General features: G+C 36.9%; 1 long non-coding RNA gene and 1 pseudogene across 2 annotated transcripts in view; both read right to left on the bottom strand.

Moving 5' to 3' along the window:
* The window catches only part of LOC148716916 (uncharacterized), a 17,350-nt pseudogene extending 9,978 nt beyond the window's left edge, over positions 1-7,372 (bottom strand). Inside the window, exons 1-3 of the transcript XR_015995283.1 lie at positions 7,128-7,372; positions 4,736-5,179; positions 1,914-2,276 (exon numbers count right to left, since the gene is read on the bottom strand). The product of XR_015995283.1 is annotated as an uncharacterized LOC148716916 (transcript). The remainder of the gene's footprint in view (positions 1-1,913; positions 2,277-4,735; positions 5,180-7,127) is intronic.
* An 8,801-nt stretch (positions 7,373-16,173) lies between these two features.
* LOC148716915 (uncharacterized) lies at positions 16,174-18,083 on the bottom strand. Its single transcript, XR_015995289.1, has 2 exons — positions 17,834-18,083; positions 16,174-17,116 (listed from the first exon to the last, which is right to left on the bottom strand). It is a non-coding gene; the product is annotated as an uncharacterized LOC148716915 (long non-coding RNA).
* Between the last annotated feature and the right edge of the window lie 79 nt (positions 18,084-18,162).

The raw sequence follows: 18,162 nt of genomic DNA, 5'->3' as shown, positions 1-18,162 counted from the left end.
AATTCGCGCGTTTTTCGCTTATAACAGCAAATCAAGAACTGCTTCAAATAAAGCTCTTGTCCTGAAATATTTCTTGCTCACTTTCTTCTTGCTTCTTATATTGAAAAATATAACATAAGATCTCTTCACATGCGGCTAAATTTGCATATCCACTCTGAAATCTAAATTATCCACATGCCTGTCTGTACACTTGCAAAAATATTTAGCGATTTTTCTCTTTCCTCTTTATTTCAGTGTAAAAACTTAATATGCACCTATAATTTTTCATTGAAAATATGTTATTTAATTAAAGCCTTAAATGTGTTACTTTTTAGTTGTTTTAACGTATGCAAATTAGGACGTGTGTGACAAACAATGGAATCTGTGTATAATACGCACCGTGATTTTGATGATTATTTATGTAGAAAAAAAGTGCTCATTACACACGGGTATATATGGTATTATCATCATCTCTAATTGTTCTTTGCTTTCTTGAGCAAAGAAAAGCGTCAGTCTCCTGTTTCATCAAATTCTATTTTGAAGGGTGCTAGTAAAAAGCAACAATTTAAAATTGACTTGTCTGCCTTTAGCATGTGTCAGTTCTGTGAGATCATTTCAACAGTTTCCTAAATTAAACCTATCAGACACACATTAAAGAGATAATTCTATATAGCACTAGAATATAGCACTTAAGCCCGCTCAGTCTCTATTATAATTTAAGGATAATAGTTCATCCCTTCAATTTAGAAGAAGAAGAAGAAGAAGATACTTTTATTTAGTTAGGGTAACTCCTACAGTTACGAAAACTGATATCCTTAGAGGCCCTAACAAAAAGAAATGAAAAAAGTTAAAAATACATGAAACTAGTCCAACTAAGCTAATAGAAAGATATCCTAAAACTGCATTAAAACTATTAAAACCATTGATAAAAACTACAAGTTACGATTAAAAACTTCACATCCATGATAATAGCTTTTTTCGTACATTCTAGTTTGATAGAAGGAAAACGGAGATGATCACTTTGCCACATTTTTCTCTGCACAATATCTCTATTAAAAGAAAAGTAATCCATTAAAAATTGCGAGCAGCGCTTATTAAGACATTTCTTCACAAGGTTTAATGCATGAGTCTCCCGTCTAAGCTCCAGCGTATTATATCTAAGGTGAGCTAGTGCTTCATCACCGTTGTTGGTTTTCATGATAATGCTTACCGCACGTCTCTGTAGTTTTTCTAAATTATCAGCATTTATACGTCCGCAAAAATTCCAAACGGTATCGCAATAATCAAGAACAGGAAGAATACTTGATGATCTATAATTATACCAGCAGTATGCATACCAATGCTCCCCCTAGTGCGGCCAAGAATTCCTAATCTCTTACAGACTTTGATAATTAAATAATTCACATGTGCGTTCCATGAAAGCGACTCATCCTAAATTACTCCTAGATATTTATACTCAGCAACCCGTGTTAGCTCCTAACCATCAATATTCACAGAGAGATCAGCATTTGCTAATCTAGAACCAGTACCAAATAAAACACATTCTGTTTTTCCTTGGTGAATAAAAAGACTATTGTATACAAGCCAATCAATGACCTTGGCAAGTTAACTGGTAAAAGTACTACTGATTTCTTGGGCGTTACTTAAGAGGCAAAATACATAACTGTATTGTCAGCGTACATGAGAATCTGGCATCGCTCTCAAACTGTAGGAAGGTCATTGACAAAAAGGATAAAGAGTAAAGGGCCAAGGATTGACCCTTGAGGGACACCCGATGTAATGAGACAAGGTTCAGATATTTCTCTACCAAACTCATGAGTTGTTTTTAGGGGATGACCTGGCTAAGCTACATGTGTTATATGTGGGTGTCAGCTTTGAGGGGGAAAAGCTTGCTCCAAAGATTACAGTACGAACCATTAGAGGTGGTTACCTACCATTCACGTTTAACTTAACACGAACTGATGCCTGTTTCCCCTTCTCATTTGTCACAACACATGTGTAGAATCCTGCATCACTTTTTGAAATGTATTTGACTTGTAAATTTCGTTTGCAAGATGCAAATGAATAATGCCACTTTTTTTCCAGAGGTTTGCCATTAAACAGCCAAGTTACATTTGCTGAAAAGTTTGAATGGACTTGGCATTCAAATGTGGGGCTGTCATCCACATCACGCGTTATACTACTTCCACTGATCATTAGTGCTTGAGGGTCTTTATCTGAGGTGTGGGGGGATCCTGGTATGATTCCATTCATACAATTTCCAGTGTCACGTCTGTGCCGCTTTGATGAAAAGTTCACTAAATTAGAAAGCAATTAAAATAATTAATCATTACGAGGGTGTTAACTATTACAGTACCTATCAGGTGAGCCACACAGAATACTGGAGACTTATTCTGTATCCAGGAGACTACTGGATAATCCAGAAGAGTTGGCATGTATGCAATTACTCTTTCTATACAACACACCCTACTTGAAACAATATCTATAAACAATGCCCTGAAACATGTTTGTTGAATTACTTTTTATTAATTTGAAAATTATTTCTGAAGTAGCTGGAGGTTTCACCACATAGCAAGTTTGCCTGACCACCTTTGTCCCCTGCAGTAACACAAGTTTGCCTCCACCTTTACTATTTTACCCCCAAAATCTCTCAAATTATCTAGTATTTTGACCAACATGAAATTTCAAATCGAAACCATAACAAAGTTCAATCAACATGCAAATAGCCAGCTGTGTTAACCAACACACAACTATTAATGCACCAGTAATGCAAAGCCCCTTTATAACTCTGGCCTTGACCTAACTGGTTTAACACCATTTTATGATGACACTTGTGGCAAAATTCAAAAACTAGTCAAATGAACAATGTAAAGTAGAACCCAACTAATTCAAACACGATTACATCAAACTCCCCATTTACTTAAAATAATTTTACTTTCCCTTCAGCTTCAGTCAAATTTGTCCTGAAAACTCAAACTTTGACTAACAGCTTTCGTCAATAGACATCAAAGTGTCAACAAAGAGCTAATTGACACATCCCAATCTTTAATTATGACTGATAATACCATGCTAACATTTATGAAAACATAAAATATTTAGTTTAACTTCCAAATTGAAAGTCTTCCTTGTCAGGGTTTGAACCATTTACCACCCAGAAGTGAAAAGTAAATAATTTTTCCAGATGATTCCAGAATTTTCTCTTGTAAGCAGGTTAAGAGAACAGAAAAGCTTATCCATTACTTAATGTTATCTCGATGTCACACCAAATTCCTTGCCTAATTTACAACAAATATTGGCACTCAGTAGGGAGAATTACTGGTCGATTCTGGAGAATTAAAGTTTTAACACCACCAAGCACATGTGCAACCAAACTTTCCTTGAGTTGCCTCCCCAGGGGAAGATTAGGGCCTAATGGAACAGGTTAAACAAAAATGAAAATTTTCATTTGAAGCTTTGAAAAGGATTTTGTATTTTGAGGAACAGAGCATGTTTTTATAAGGAATATATTGGGTCACTCAGTGGACTAAGTCCTACATTTTGAAATTTGTACAAGAGGTAAATAAGAAAAATGAATGCTTCTCCAGTGTTATTTATGATATCAAATTGTTTAATATTTCACTATGTAATGAACTGACTATATTATTGATTCACAAAAACAATCCAAAGAGGGTATGGCAAGCAGCCTTATAAAAGGTCAGAAATCCTGTTTACAAATTCATGCCAGCAAATTCACCTCAACAATAATTTTAGGGTAAAAAAGTTCTACATGTATGTAAATGAAACTTCTGTACAAAGAACTCTTTGACCCCCAAGATCTAACTGATTTTATTAAAAACTAGATCTTTGGATAATGCAATTCAAGACTTTTTATTGGCTTAGCCATTATGGTATATCAGCCAATATACCATGATCTACAAATATGGCAAGCATACGTGTCAGCTTAAAATTAAAAGGGAGCTAAAAATTTAATAAAATTTAATAATTTAATTTAACGTTTTCAATAAAACAATTATTCCACTCGCGCTTGTTGGATATGAGATGATTATAGCCAACGAGGCGTGTAGCGCCTCGTTGGCTATCTATCATCTCGTATCCAACGCGCGCTCGTGGAATAATTGTTAAATAGTCCCCCTTCTACCTGCTACAGATTTCCTTGAAAAATAGTTATCAGAATTTGATATTTGATCAGGGCAAAAACTTCTACCTGATAAGACTATGATTACCCATAAAATAGCTGGTAACGTTAGGTGTAAACTCCAAGTTAAATAAAGTATTGTACTATATAGTAAAAAAATTGAATATTCTCATTAACTGTTTGCTGGGTAATGTATGGATATTGTGGGGGGAAGATACATGTTAATCACTTCTGGAAGGTAAAGGCTTAAAAAATTAAGGCCTTGAATCTGGGACAACATATTTCAGGTTTTAAGAAATTTGCCTTATCTTTTTTATCATTAATACCATTAATTTTTTGCAATTCCTCAAGCTCTACTTTCCTTTGAAGGTTTTGAAGTGATATCAAATCAATTATTAATATTGGAACTATAATTTGAGAGTGCAAGTGTGAAATAGTGTCCATCTCCTTCATCACTTTATATAACTTTTCCAGTTGTACAACTAAATTCAAATCAGCCAAACTGGCCATAAAGTCCACTCAACGGCTAAACAAATTTCACATGATTGAGATCTCCACACGTTTAATTACGCTTAACGAATCACATTTAAGTAGCACCGTAATTTTAACATAGAAGCTCACCTTTTCCGCAATCCTCTGAGATTAAAGTTTCTCCTTGGCAAAGCGGATTATTGGGATCGTTTTGATCGCTACATGTTACCACAAGTATATGGCCAGTCATTCCTCGCCTGTCCTTGCAAGGACAAAACACCGTTTGTTTACGGCATTGTGAACTCTGTTCCCGTTCTTCCAAAATAGCTGAGGTAAATCCCGCTCCGCAAAAGAGGAAAAACAAGAGAAGTTCTTTCGCAACCATAGATCGTTTGACTAGTCTAGATCTTATCGAATTAAACATCTCGTAAATAACGGAAAGAGTATGAAATTCCCTTTTCTGGACCTGCTCGAATGTCGAAATAGTTTTAGATGACGAGAACTCGTAAAGAAATCGAGTCAACAGCTCTGAAATACAGTATCCTCTCTGCAATCTGAAAGAAAACGTTCGCGACGGTCACCGCAGAAGACAACCTCGGAGACCCAGGGGCTGTGGGTCGATTTCAAGTTAGGGCATGAAGAGCCCCTGGGGACATTGTCTTACAAGACTAGTTCCAAACGGTCGCAGTCGTTCTGCCATCTGATTGGTGCCAGAAAATCTTTGTGTTTTTCTGCCCAATCAGAGTGAAGTGTCCTTTCGTGTGTTTTAACACGGACATATACTAATAGCTCAGTTGCTCGCTATGTTTGTTTAGGCGGTGCGACGGAATTTGCTTGAGGTGAAAAGTTTCAGTCTTAGCACACAATGTAAGAGAAATCTGTTTCCTCATGTGGTTTTTTGTCTCCGGCATGAAGAAATATATCCGCACAAGACAACCTTTCCTAGAAATGAGAATTAAATTTTATTTCCTGCGTCCTAACCGCTTTCTGGATGCTTAAATACAAGACATTCACACTCGCTATGAATAATAATTTTTTAACGCAATCTATAGCTAATTGCATATGAATAAAAGAGTGGTGTGTACTGGGAATAACGATAAAACAATTATGGACTAATTGCAATATGCAATGGCATATTGCAACAAAATCGATCAGATTGTCCGCGAAAATCCTACCGGAAATTATACTGAATACTTTCGCAGGTATCCTAAGAGAACGTGTTTTAAAGTTTGTGAGGTTTGTATACAACACGATGGTTGCAGTCATTGATATGTCGCTTTAAACGTTAGAGGAGATTTGAGCTTAAATCTTTCTAGATTCTTTGCATAATTTGCTGTGACTGAAACTTTGCCAATCCCGTGAAGTTATTTCGTCGCACGGGCCACGCACGTATGTTGAGCAACTGGCTCTTTCGCCTACGTAGCTTTCTGCTTTCTGTGCGCGCCAAAATCTAATCTTCGCTTTGTAGTAAAGTCATTCACAATACGGCTTAAGTTCGTGGACGACCTCCAGCAAGCGCTTAGAGAAAGCTTAGCTGTGTTTCCGGTTAGCTAATTAAAATCTGAACACTTATTAATGAGAACATCGTGAGAAGGAGAGGTTTTTTCGGGCAGTTACCGAAGGGGTTAGGAAAGAGTTTAATCTTTCAACTGTTGCCTAGAGTGTTGAAATTCTTGAGCTAGGAAGGCCACGGATTCTCTTCTAGTCCCTTGGTCATTGTCATTTCACCTCTTCTGTCGATTGTTGAAGACCAAGTTAAATACCTTTGATCATTGGGAATCGATCCGATGCTGCTTTCAATGGGAAAAACAAAACCAAAGACCAAGAAATAATGGATGGAAACGGCAGGTTTGCTTTATTGCAAATGTCAGCCTAATAGTACAGGGTCATCTAACCACATCTAATAAGCAAAGGTTTCTTTTCTTTTTTTTCAAGCGAAGACGAGATTAGATTTTGGCACGCACAGAAAGTTGCGCAAGTACCAGTTGCTCGACATACCTGCGTGGCCCGTCCGACGAAATAACTTCACGGGATTGGCAAAGTTTCAGTCACAGCAAATTATGCAAAGAATCTAGAAAAGATTTAAGCTTAAATCTCGTTTAACGTTTAAAGCGACATTTCAATGACTGCAACCATCGTGTTGTATACAAACCTCGCAAACTTTAAAACACGTTCTCTAGTGATACCTGCGAAAGTATTCAGTATAATTTCCGGTAAGATTTTCGCGGACAGTCTGATCGATTTCTCTTACATTGTGTGCTGAGACTGAAACTTTTCACCTCAAGCAAATCTCCGTCGCACGGCCTTAACATACATGGCGAGCAACTGCGCTATTAGTATTTGTCCGTATTAAAACACACGAAAGGACACTTCCCTCTGATTGGGCAGAAAAACACAAAGATTTACTGGCACCAATCAGATGGCAGAACGACTGCGACCATTTGGAACTAGTCTTGGAAGACAATGTCCCCAGGGGCTCTTCATGCCCTAACTTGAAATCGACCCACAGTCCCAGGGTCTCCGAGGATGCGCAGAAGATAACCAAGCTGAAGTAGTGGGGGTTTGTTAACAAGCTTTCTAAATCTTCTCCTGTTAGGGACTGGAACCAAGACATATATTTGGAATCAGGCAGATGGTGATCCCAAAAAGCAAGAACGTGACTCGGAAAATTTATCAACGTCAACTGAATAAGGAAAATTAAAATAATGTTTTCACCTGCTTGTTTGCATTCTTAAAGATATCGGCGCAACGACGGATAATGGGCGACACAAGCACAGAACTGACGAGAAATTGAAGAAATAAGACATTTAAAAAATGTCTAAGGCGGGACCGGACATCCGTCTACTCCTCTGAGGATGGGGATAGGGGTGGGGGGGGAGGGGATGGGAGCTAGGGGATGTGAGTAATCACTAGGCCATGCACTCGCAGTCAATCGAGAAAATTTACGATTTCGGAGCTCTGAAATGAGTTCAAGTGTCTCATGATATTTGTCAAGGCGTCTGCTTTCAAGAGCTTTTTAAAGCCATAGTGACATAAGTTTATGTTTCGATAATGACAGGGGAAGAACAAGGTTTCTCCTGAAACGAGAGGACTGCCTCTCCGGGTATTTGTAAAACCAACAATTGCCTAAAAAAAAAACGGTTGAGATGCTGTTTTTTACCATTCGAAAACAAAACTTTCGCTCTTCGACGAAATAAGAAATATAAACACATTTTCGATGTCTCTCCTTTTTCATTCGCCCTCAATAATTTTCTTCATATTCAGAATCAAAACTGGTGGATTTAATTTGGAAGCATATGATTTTGAAACATCTGTTTTCTTGCTTTTTTTGCAGGTGTTTTTTCGGTTTGCTTGTTTTATTTGTTGCGAGTTTCAATGCCTTCGGTTTGCCGCTTTTTTCAGTTTTTATAGTTTTCTTTTCATTATTATGTATTCGGCTCTCGTTACTGTTGCGGTTAACTTTTCGTTTTCCGTTTTTCTTTTCGTCTTCCTTATTTAGAAATTAAAGATCGTTTGGCGCCAATTCATCTGGTGATACCCGCCTGTCTGTCGAGAGCAGCCTGACGACATTCAGCGTTATTGTGCGTCAAAACTTTCCGTTTTTGAAAACACGCTTTTCTAGCGAGATTCGACAAAGTTAGGCCCTGTACTGAACCAGCGTGCACCTATGAGAATGATTGCTACCGAAGGAAGCTTCCTCATGTACACTGAATTCAATTGACCATGCTAGGATCTGGCTAGGCAAAGTAGATCCTGAGTCACTTTTTGTCGTGTGACGGGAAACTGTTAGTGGGAAGTCTTAACGAGCTGAATAGTTCTGAAGTGGGGTCATAACGTAATCAATAATTCACGAGGGTGTTTCATGACGAAGTCCACCCCCGTTTATTTGAAAAATGAAAAAAAAACAAAACAAAACAATACAAAGAAACAAACAAACAAATTAGTACGTTGAGAAATGGCATCAGCTTTCAAAACCGAATGGCTTAGGGAGTTATTTTAATTTATCAGCTGTCACATTTCGCTTTTAAACTGGCAGGAGATCAGGGAAGTCGAACCTATTTTTATTTTCAGCCTTTTAGCCCAGACTTTTCATTTTTCCACGGAATTGATCTGGTCCAAGTTCAAGAGTCCTGAAGGAGTGCGTGGAATAATTCCCCAGGATGTACCTCCAGGGAGAGCCCAGATATGGAGCCGCCATGTTGATTTACCTCCGTGATACACTCTTTTATTATGCCTAGGAATGTCAAATTTTAGAGCTGAGGCTATCTTTTTACAATTTGAGGGTGAAAACGTTCTGAGGAAGTTCTTAAATTTACATGGTACACCGTATTTCAATAAATTAAAGCTGAGAGAATATAAAGTGAACTACCTTGAAAAGACTTAGTCAAACTTTGCATCACCTTGTGAAGTTGTCGAAACCAAACTGCGACATTATGCGGGATTGGTCTTCGGCTTATGGAGCTGCAGTACGACAGCGAACAGTGCGCCAAGAGACGACGATGGCAAAGCATGGTACTCTACCCGAGTACATCTATCAGAGACACTGCATCAGGTCTGACCAACCCATAAATATTAAATTGGAAGAAGCTGACCAAGATGAGGAAGATGGACAAGAAAGTGAAGGACCTGGAGAAGACTCTCAAACCGAAGAACAAGTCATAGAGGAAAGCGGAAGTGAGCCTGAATACGATGGAAGCAGCGATGAGGATGATATAGGAGCCAGTGACGAAAGTGGAAACTATCTTCAAGTAGAAATCGGGAGCTCCACAACCTTTCTGCTGGGCGCAAGGTCACGCTTTGGAAGAGCTATACGATTCAATAATCGGCTTATACAGTGAACTTTTTTTCGGCTTCTTCCTGTCTAAAGATGTAGTAATATAACTTTAAAGCAATATTAATCTTTCAAAATACTCTGCAGATCAAATAAACTGAACGGCAAAGTTTATTTATGTGACAATATTAACTACTATGAGAACGCTCAACGCTCTGAAAATGTTGTTTTATCCCTAGCAGCTTTTCGGGTCGACTTCTGAGTCATGTTCATGGACTTTCATACAAACGAGCTCTCCCGTTAAGTACAGGAAAACTGATTTACGTGTATCAACGTTAACAGTATCGACACGTAAGCATGCACTGACAAATATACGTTTTGATGTACTTATTTTGTGGATAATTGTATAGGTATAAAAGTATTACATCAATTAAAGACGTTAAAATTATGTAGCTAAAAATAGTTGCGGTGACGGTGTTCCGTGGTCTTTTCTTGCGGTCATGCGGTGTTAGTTAATTTTTCTTTGCGGTGTTGCGGTGTTGCGGTGTTCAGCCCCCCCCCCCCCCATGTCTCCCCTCCCTAAATTGAGGACAGTTTAGAACGCGGTTTTGTAAGACAACTGCTTTGGTAAAATAACCTTTGGTTATTTTGACAAACTTTGGTAAAATAACCGGCCCTCATTTCTCCAACAGTAGCATATGTTCGAAAATTCTGAGAGGATCACTTGTATTGAAGAAAAAAAATTGAAAATTTGATGTGACTTTTACAATCTTTTGATGAAAACAAGTTTTCGAAGATTTACCGTAAGGTGATCAGTATTGAGAAAATTTGTCTCCGGGGCAAGTTTACTAGAATTACCGTGTGGTGAAAATTTGTCCAAATCCATCATTTTAGCGCAATAATACAGATAACTTCTTCACATCCAGGGGCTGATTTTGCAAAGGCTGGGTAATGCTATCCACTGGATAGCATCGTATGTCTTGTAAACACGTATCCGCTGGATATATATGTTATTCACCAGACGGGAGGTCCGTATTGGGAAAAACTGTGCCCGAGGTCTTGGATACCGCCCGAGGCCGTAGGCCGAGGGCGGTACTAAAGACAGAGGGCACAGTTTTTCCCAATACGGACCGACCTATGCTGGTCAATAACATTTTTATTTGTTTCGATAGGATTTTTCTATTGAACACATAACAAAATAATTTCCAAAAGAACCCGAATGATTTAGGGCTACAATTACGAGTTTAATTACGAGAAAATCCTCCATAACCTTAACAATTTGTTAGCGAGTGAATGATAAAGAATACAGACGTTAACTAAAGAGAAAGCTTTCACCGAAATATTTTAAATTAGTAAATGTAACTGAAAAGGCTTCCGGGCAAACTTTGAAACATTTCTTGACAAGTAACTGTCACCATGTGACACCTGTCAATTGAAGAATAAAAAAACGCGTACGCGTTTGAATAAACGACAGTACATGTACTAGTGTGACAAACACACACGAGTTAAATGGAATATGATATTTCGAGGACTGGACTTGACTGGACTAGACTAGTAAAACGTGGACTAGTAAAACGAGGACTAGTAAAACGAGGAATAGTAAAACGCGCACTAGTAAAACGCGGACTAGTAAAACGCTGACTAGTAAAACGCGGACTAGTAAAACGCCGACTAGTAAAACGTGGAGTAGTGAAATGTGGACTAGTAAAACGCGGACTAGTAAAACGGGGACTAGTAAAACGTGGGCTAGTAAAACGTGGACTAGCAAAACGCGGACTTAACAACAACAACAACATAAAAAACAATTTCATACGAAGGCGATCACAAGACTTAATGGCGAGCCATTTTAGTGAGTGACAATCCCTGTTTGACCCTTAGCTACAAATGGGTTTCACATGCGCCAGATACAAACGAATTTAGTAGTTTAGGCTAAGAAAGAATTTTACTCAGCACCAGTTCAAAATCCTAAAATACACTTTTGTCGTAAATTTCACGGCAGAAACGCAGGAATTTGATGAATAAAAGTCGCATTAAATCTCCTTGTGTCTAGGTAGAGAGAGTCTCATTGACTTCAGCTTTTCGGTGGAAGAAAAACCGATTTACACACGCCATTACAGAAAACCCACAAACAAGCAAACTGACAACTCCAAAACACATATTTGCATTCACTTACAATTTGACTTCCCGTGACATTTTAAAACGGAACAGAGGTAAATCTTCGAAGATTGATCCTCGTTGGAAATAAAAAATGCTTTCCGTAAGATCTCTAACTGTTTTTCTATTTACGAGAAAGTCGTCGCATGATCATTTCACTCGTGTGTGTTTGTCATACCAGTACTGCTGTTTCTTCAAAAGCGTATGCTTCTTTCCTATTCAATTGACAGGTGACATATCGTGACAGTTACTTATCAAAAAAATGTTTCAAAATTTGCTCGGAAGCCTGTTAATTACTTTTAGAAATAAAAGTGTTTCGGGGAAAGCTTTCTCTTTAATTTGAATGATAGGGTCTGAAAGTACTTACGAGTGACCACGAGTGACCACGAATGAGATTAAATCAAAATATCACAGTTTTGTTACCATGACGTCATTACGGAATCATTTTCGCTTAATTTCGTGAAAAAATGACTTACTCACGAAAACTGAAGTTATTCACTGTATAAATGCATAGCGGACGATTTGAAAAAGATGAAAAACAGATGCGATCATCTTTAAAAACTTGTAGTGTGGACTATACATTACAGATTGCACAGTTACGATAGGTTGAAAACAAAAACGACTTTAAGAATAGTTAACAATTCCATGAGCGCGCCTTGGATATGAGATGATAGATAGCCAACCAGGCGCGTAGCGCCTCGTTGGCTATAATCATCTGGTATCCAACAAGCGCGAGTGGAATAATTGTTTGATTGAAAACGCCCCCAAGAAATTCTTATTTTGTAAGAAGAAACCAGATTTTTTAGCTCCCTTTTTATTTTAAGCTGACGCGTACGCTTACCATATTTGTAGATTATGGTATATTGGCTCATATACCATAATGGCTAAGCCAATAAAAATTCTTGAATTGCATTATCTAATGATCCAGTTTTTAAACTCAAGATTTTTGTCCTCAGTTTACATATTAGATGCTAACTTAGTGAAATATTTATGCTCTTTTTCGCATTTATTTTCTAAACTCTTCAGTTGCATTCTAATTGTAAAGAAAATGCCTTACAAGTACAGAAAAAAATTATTCTAATTGAAATGTGTTTTAGATGTTCTAATGTTCTTATTACATTCTATTTAAAAAAAAAAAAAAAGGATTCTAATAATGTTCTTTTCATGCCAAGTTAGAAAAAAACTCTGCCCATAAGAATGAAAAATTATCCTATTCTCAGTCCGAAAATACATGGCAATTGCAAAAAAAAAAAAAATGGGAATCGCAAAAAATACCTGGCAATTGCAAAAAATTCATGGCAATTGCAAAAAAATACATCGCAATTGCCAAAATTAGGCGTTCTAATTAGTATGCAAATTATATTTAGTTGAAGTTTTTGTGCTAATTAAAACACGCTTCTAATTAAAACGCAAATTGTGCTACACAGACCGGTGTTGGGTAAGGGTTTCGCGGACCCCGTTTTGGCGCTAATTTTATAGCCTTGAATTTGAAGACTATCTAGAAAAGCTACGATATGCCTTAATACCGTCGAGGAAGAGGCGACATAGAGATAGCTAGAGAGATTCTTAGAAAATACTCAAGCAGTTCTCGGTCAAATTGCTAGCTTCAGTCAACAATGGGAGACCCAGAAAAACAAAACTGAACGACTTAGAAAACGCTGTTGATCGAATGACCGAGATCTGTACAACGTTTGGCGTTCTTCATTAGAGTGTACCCACCAACAGCGCGGCAAATAATTCAGTCGTTGGCCTGACGAGTATTTTAGACGGTATACGAACACATCATCTTTGTACGAGACTCAAAGGTTTAAATACAGAGACTGCCTGTTCTTCTGAATACCAATGTCCAGTGAGCAGCGGCGGCGAAAAAGGTCGTCCTCGTTTTGAAATTATGAAGGATCAACTGGAATTATTGCGAAGTAAACACTTTCGCTCGGCTAGAATTGCTAAATTACTGAGAATTTCTGAGAGAACTCTTAGAAGACGCAGAGACGAATTTGAAATCTGTTACGAGTTCGATTGGCAGGTGATTTGTAGTCATAACAAAACGCAGGGTTATCAGAACAGCAAGAAGAAGGTTTATTCCAAAATGAACGTAGTTTTCACTTGATTAACTTTACACTAGCCCGTAACTCAGAAAACTTTCAGGGCCTCCGCGCAATCGCCAACTACGATCAACTTGAAAATATTCACGGCCTCCGCCAAATTCAAGAAACACTGCCTCGTCACACTTGACTGATTGCGAATGATCACTACCAACTCTCATTGCTGTGAAAACTAAGTTCAAGCTTCGTGTAACCTGTCCTAGTTATATACTTATGCGATAAAGTTCTAGAACTTTCTAAAAAAGGTCTAATTATAGCAACATTACAAAATATCTCAATTTTAGAAACGATTACATAATTTACTAAAATAAACAAGCCATGACCTTTCGCGAACCTTCCAGGTCATGCACGTCACGCAACATTATATTTCGTAACAGACTCGAAACGGACGGTTTTACTGAGATTTCAGAGAGCAGCCTCACAGCTGTCGTTCAATCAGTGAAATCGCTTACTCGGCTCCCAATATTGGCCAGAGTCGCATGAGGAGCAGCGGTCTGCATGTGCAGCGCTGGAGGGTCCGCGAAATAATGAGGAAAATAGACCGAATTATTTGCAGCGCTGTTGGTGGTACACTCTGATGAAGAACGCCAAACGTTGTACAGATCTCGGTCATTCGATCAACAGCGTTTTCTAAGTCGTTCAGTTTTGTTATTCTGGGTCTCCCATTGTTGACTGAAGCTAGCAATTTGACCGAGAACTGCTTGAGTATTTTCTAAGAATCTCTCGAGCTATCTCCATGTCGCCTCTTCCTCGACGGTATAAAGGCATATCGTAGCTTTTCTAGATAGTCTTCAAATTCAAAGCTTTAAAATTAGCGCCAAAACGGGGTCCGCGAAACCCTTACCCAATACCGCTTTGTGTTGCATGAATTTGCATTTTAATTAGAAGCGCGTTTTAATTAGCACGAAAAATCATCTGAATTTAATTTGCATACTAATTAGAACACTTGTTTTTGCAATTGCCATGTATTTTTTGCAATTGCCATGTTTTTTTTGTAATTGCCATGTATTTTCGGACTGAGAATAGGATAATTTTTCATTCTTATGAGCAGAGTTTTTTTCTAACTTGGCATGAAAAGAACAATATTAGCATACTTTTTTCTTCAAAATATAATAAGAACATTAGAACATCTAAAACACATTTCAGTTAGAATAATTTTTTCCGCACTTGTAACGCATTTTCTTTGCAATTAGAATGCAACTGAAGAGTTTAGAAAATAAATGCGAAAAAGAGCATGAATATTTCACTAAGTTAGCATCTAATATGTAAACTGAGGACAAAAATCTTGAGTTTAGAACATATTTATATAATTGGAACAAAAACTGCTAAACGGCGTTTTTGTCCACTTTGGCGCCTCATATGTATCAATATTAGATACAATGAATATATGAAGTTCATATATTTTGAACTGCGGTATTAAATACATATGATGCACGATCCTTCGCAGTACACACCATTTGAATAACACCCCCTCTGTCACTTTAAACATAGAATTTTAATACCCTGTACCTACTTTTTACATAGAGCAGCCACATAGCATTTACATAGGTAAAAAGCTATATAAATTGTATTTAACTCACCTTAAAAAGACTATTGGTAACCCATGTTTACTCTATTTTAATTCTATTAAAAGGCTACAAGTTTAATTTTCAGTTGTCTAAGCCTCAACTTGCTCCTATTTAAATACTATGTGAATTGGCATTTCAAACCTATGTAGATGCTATCTTTAATTTTCTACACTAGCCTGCTCAAATGTGTATTACATAGCTTTTACCTACACTATGTAAAGGTTCCATTTGACTAGTAAAAAAATAGGATTTTTTATCAAAAGATATAGCAAAAGTCATAGCAATTACACACAATTTGAATTGCACCCTCTCTATCACTTTAAACATATAATTTTAATACCCTGTACCTACTTTTTACATAGAGCAGTCACATAGCATTTACATAGGTAATAAATAGTGTCTGATACTGTAATTGCTATATGACTTTTGCTATATATTTTGATAAAAAATCGTACTTTTTTACCAGTCAAACGGAACATTTACATAGTGTAGGTAAAAGCTATGTAATACATATTTGAGTAGGCTAGCATAGAAAATTAAAGATAGCATATAAATAGCATCTGCATAGGTTTGAAATGCCAATTCACATAGTATTTAAATAGGAGCAATTTGAAGCTGAAACGACTGAAAATAAACTTAATAGCCTTTTAATAGAATTAAAATAGAGAAAACATAGGTAACCAATTGTCTTTTTAAGGTGAGTTAAATACAATTTATATAGCTTTTTAATAGCATCAGTGAACAAGGTAAGTACTAAATTGAAATAGTGATCACACACCTTTAAATATATTTTACATACCATATACATAGTGCTAATTAGGATTTGAAGGAGGGGTTTGTTGATTAAATTATGCACTTGAATGGTGTGGACCATGCCACAAACCTATTTAGGCAGGAACATGCATGTATTTAGAGAATTGCATTCAAAGTAGCAATAATATAATCCTTTGCTGATCAAAAATATGCTTATAATCCAACAAAATCAAAAGGTGCAATATTAAATTATAAAATTTATTACCTGTACATCTGTCTTTTTTGTAACAGGAATTACTTTAAATTATTTTACAGACACTTTTCAGATAAAAAATTAAAATATTATGTATTAAAATGTCAAACATATCGACCCTTTAACTGCAGAGATCTGAAAACTCACTCGCTCAAACGAAAAACTTTGTAGTCCACCAGTGGTAGTGCTAAAATTGTGACAACACTGTAGTCAAAAAGGTGACAATAATTAAACTCTAGTCTTTGGATGACTTCATTACAACTCTGAGTTTACAGCTAGAGTACCTTAGTTTACAATAGTTGGGATTTACCCAGATACCTTATTCTGCAAAAGGTTCTGCTTTGACTTTTCATAGTTACTGTAATATTCTCCCATCAATAACCTTTGTCTATTGATTCTCATAACACTTGTGAGTCAAGCTTGTAATTTTCTAGTAAAAAGGAGTGAATTAAAGTATGTAATCCTGAACAGCCAATGTGAATTTGTCAAAAAAAAAGAATGATTGAGGATTCTTTTCATTTTTCATTGTCATCTCATCTTGCATCCTTTACAGAAATAAGAGAAAATTTTCCTTTACAAACATCTTTACATTTTATTAATATCAATTACCAAAACCTTTGACCTTCTAATCATATTTAACTAGCATTCTTTCCTTCCTGACACTTAAGGGAAACAATTGCAGTCCTCTTTGCAATTAAATTCACTCAATTTTCTTTGGCCATATTTATCATGGCACATGCTTTTTTTATGACAATTTGTCGTTTGATACCTTCTTTTTCTGCAAGGAAATAATGGTATTGCACTTCACTCACATGGCCTGCTTTATTCCACTGCGAGAGAGTGGAGACCGTGCAGGCTTCCTGTTGTCTCCATCTTTTGTTTTTCTTGGTTTCCGCTCTTTAGTAAGTTTAGCAACCATGGAAAAATCTGCAATTTTGTTTAAATGGAAATGTTATTTTAAGAACAAACATGACATTAGGTATTTAGTTTTAATTTGAATTCAACTATGTAGTATTTATGCTTCTGAAAAAAGAGCATTCCTTCTATACTATGCAACACCACTGTTGAGCAGCTACCTGCCCAGTGACCACCTTTTCCTTCTCATGTTGCTAACTGGTGGGGTGTTCAGACTGCTTAAACTGTCAATTGCACAAGGAGAATGACAAGAAGCATGCACATATTTGAAGCTGTTCACCGCACAATCTCCTGTTTTTTATGGTAAGATTTGTGAAGGAAATGCTATGTTGTTTGTTTTTATTGATTCTGCAAGTTGAAATTGAGAGATTTCTTCTCAAGTTGGAGTGAAAGGCTTAATCACAGTTAAATAATTGATTTTTTAAATTAAATTCTTGTTGTAACTGTAATAATTAATTGCATTGAAGTTATCCCAAACTGCAGACAAAGCATAAATTTAGCATAAAGTTATAAGCATAAACTTATCCCAAACTGCAGACTTAAGCAGCTGTTTGTCTTTTTTCTGCTGGGCTCACAGCTTGCCAAACGCAACAAAAATAATCTTGAAACCTTTAGCCTACGGATAGATTTATTTTATTGTAAAGCGTAAACTTAAGAAACTGTGGCATGCAAGTGACCGATTCGCTTCTCAGGTTTGATCAAGTACCTAATATCGCAATTTGTACCCACCACAAACTTTTAGAATCCGTTGCTTTATAAATGGCCGCTCAACCCTTGAACCGGCCAGTCGATAACTGTTGTCCCTTCTTTTAACTTCATGGCGCCAACAGCTTGCTTTCCATTTTCAACGCTCGCGCAATTCTCGTTTTCCCATTGAACAATGGTAAACCCCATCTTTAGAGATGTCATGTTAAGCAAAACAGTCGAGAAAAGACCAGAAATAAATTAACGAGCGATCGACGGATGAAAAGTACATTCAAAGATGAGCGCCAAATTGGAGTTTTCTTTGTTACGGGATGATCACGTGGACATTTTGGGAATTGTCATTGGCTTGTAAA

The sequence above is a fragment of the Stylophora pistillata genome, chromosome 14 (assembly GCF_964205215.1).
Source record: "Stylophora pistillata chromosome 14, jaStyPist1.2, whole genome shotgun sequence".
NCBI lineage: Eukaryota > Metazoa > Cnidaria > Anthozoa > Scleractinia > Pocilloporidae > Stylophora > Stylophora pistillata.
This window is presented reverse-complemented; position numbering and strand designations above follow the sequence as displayed.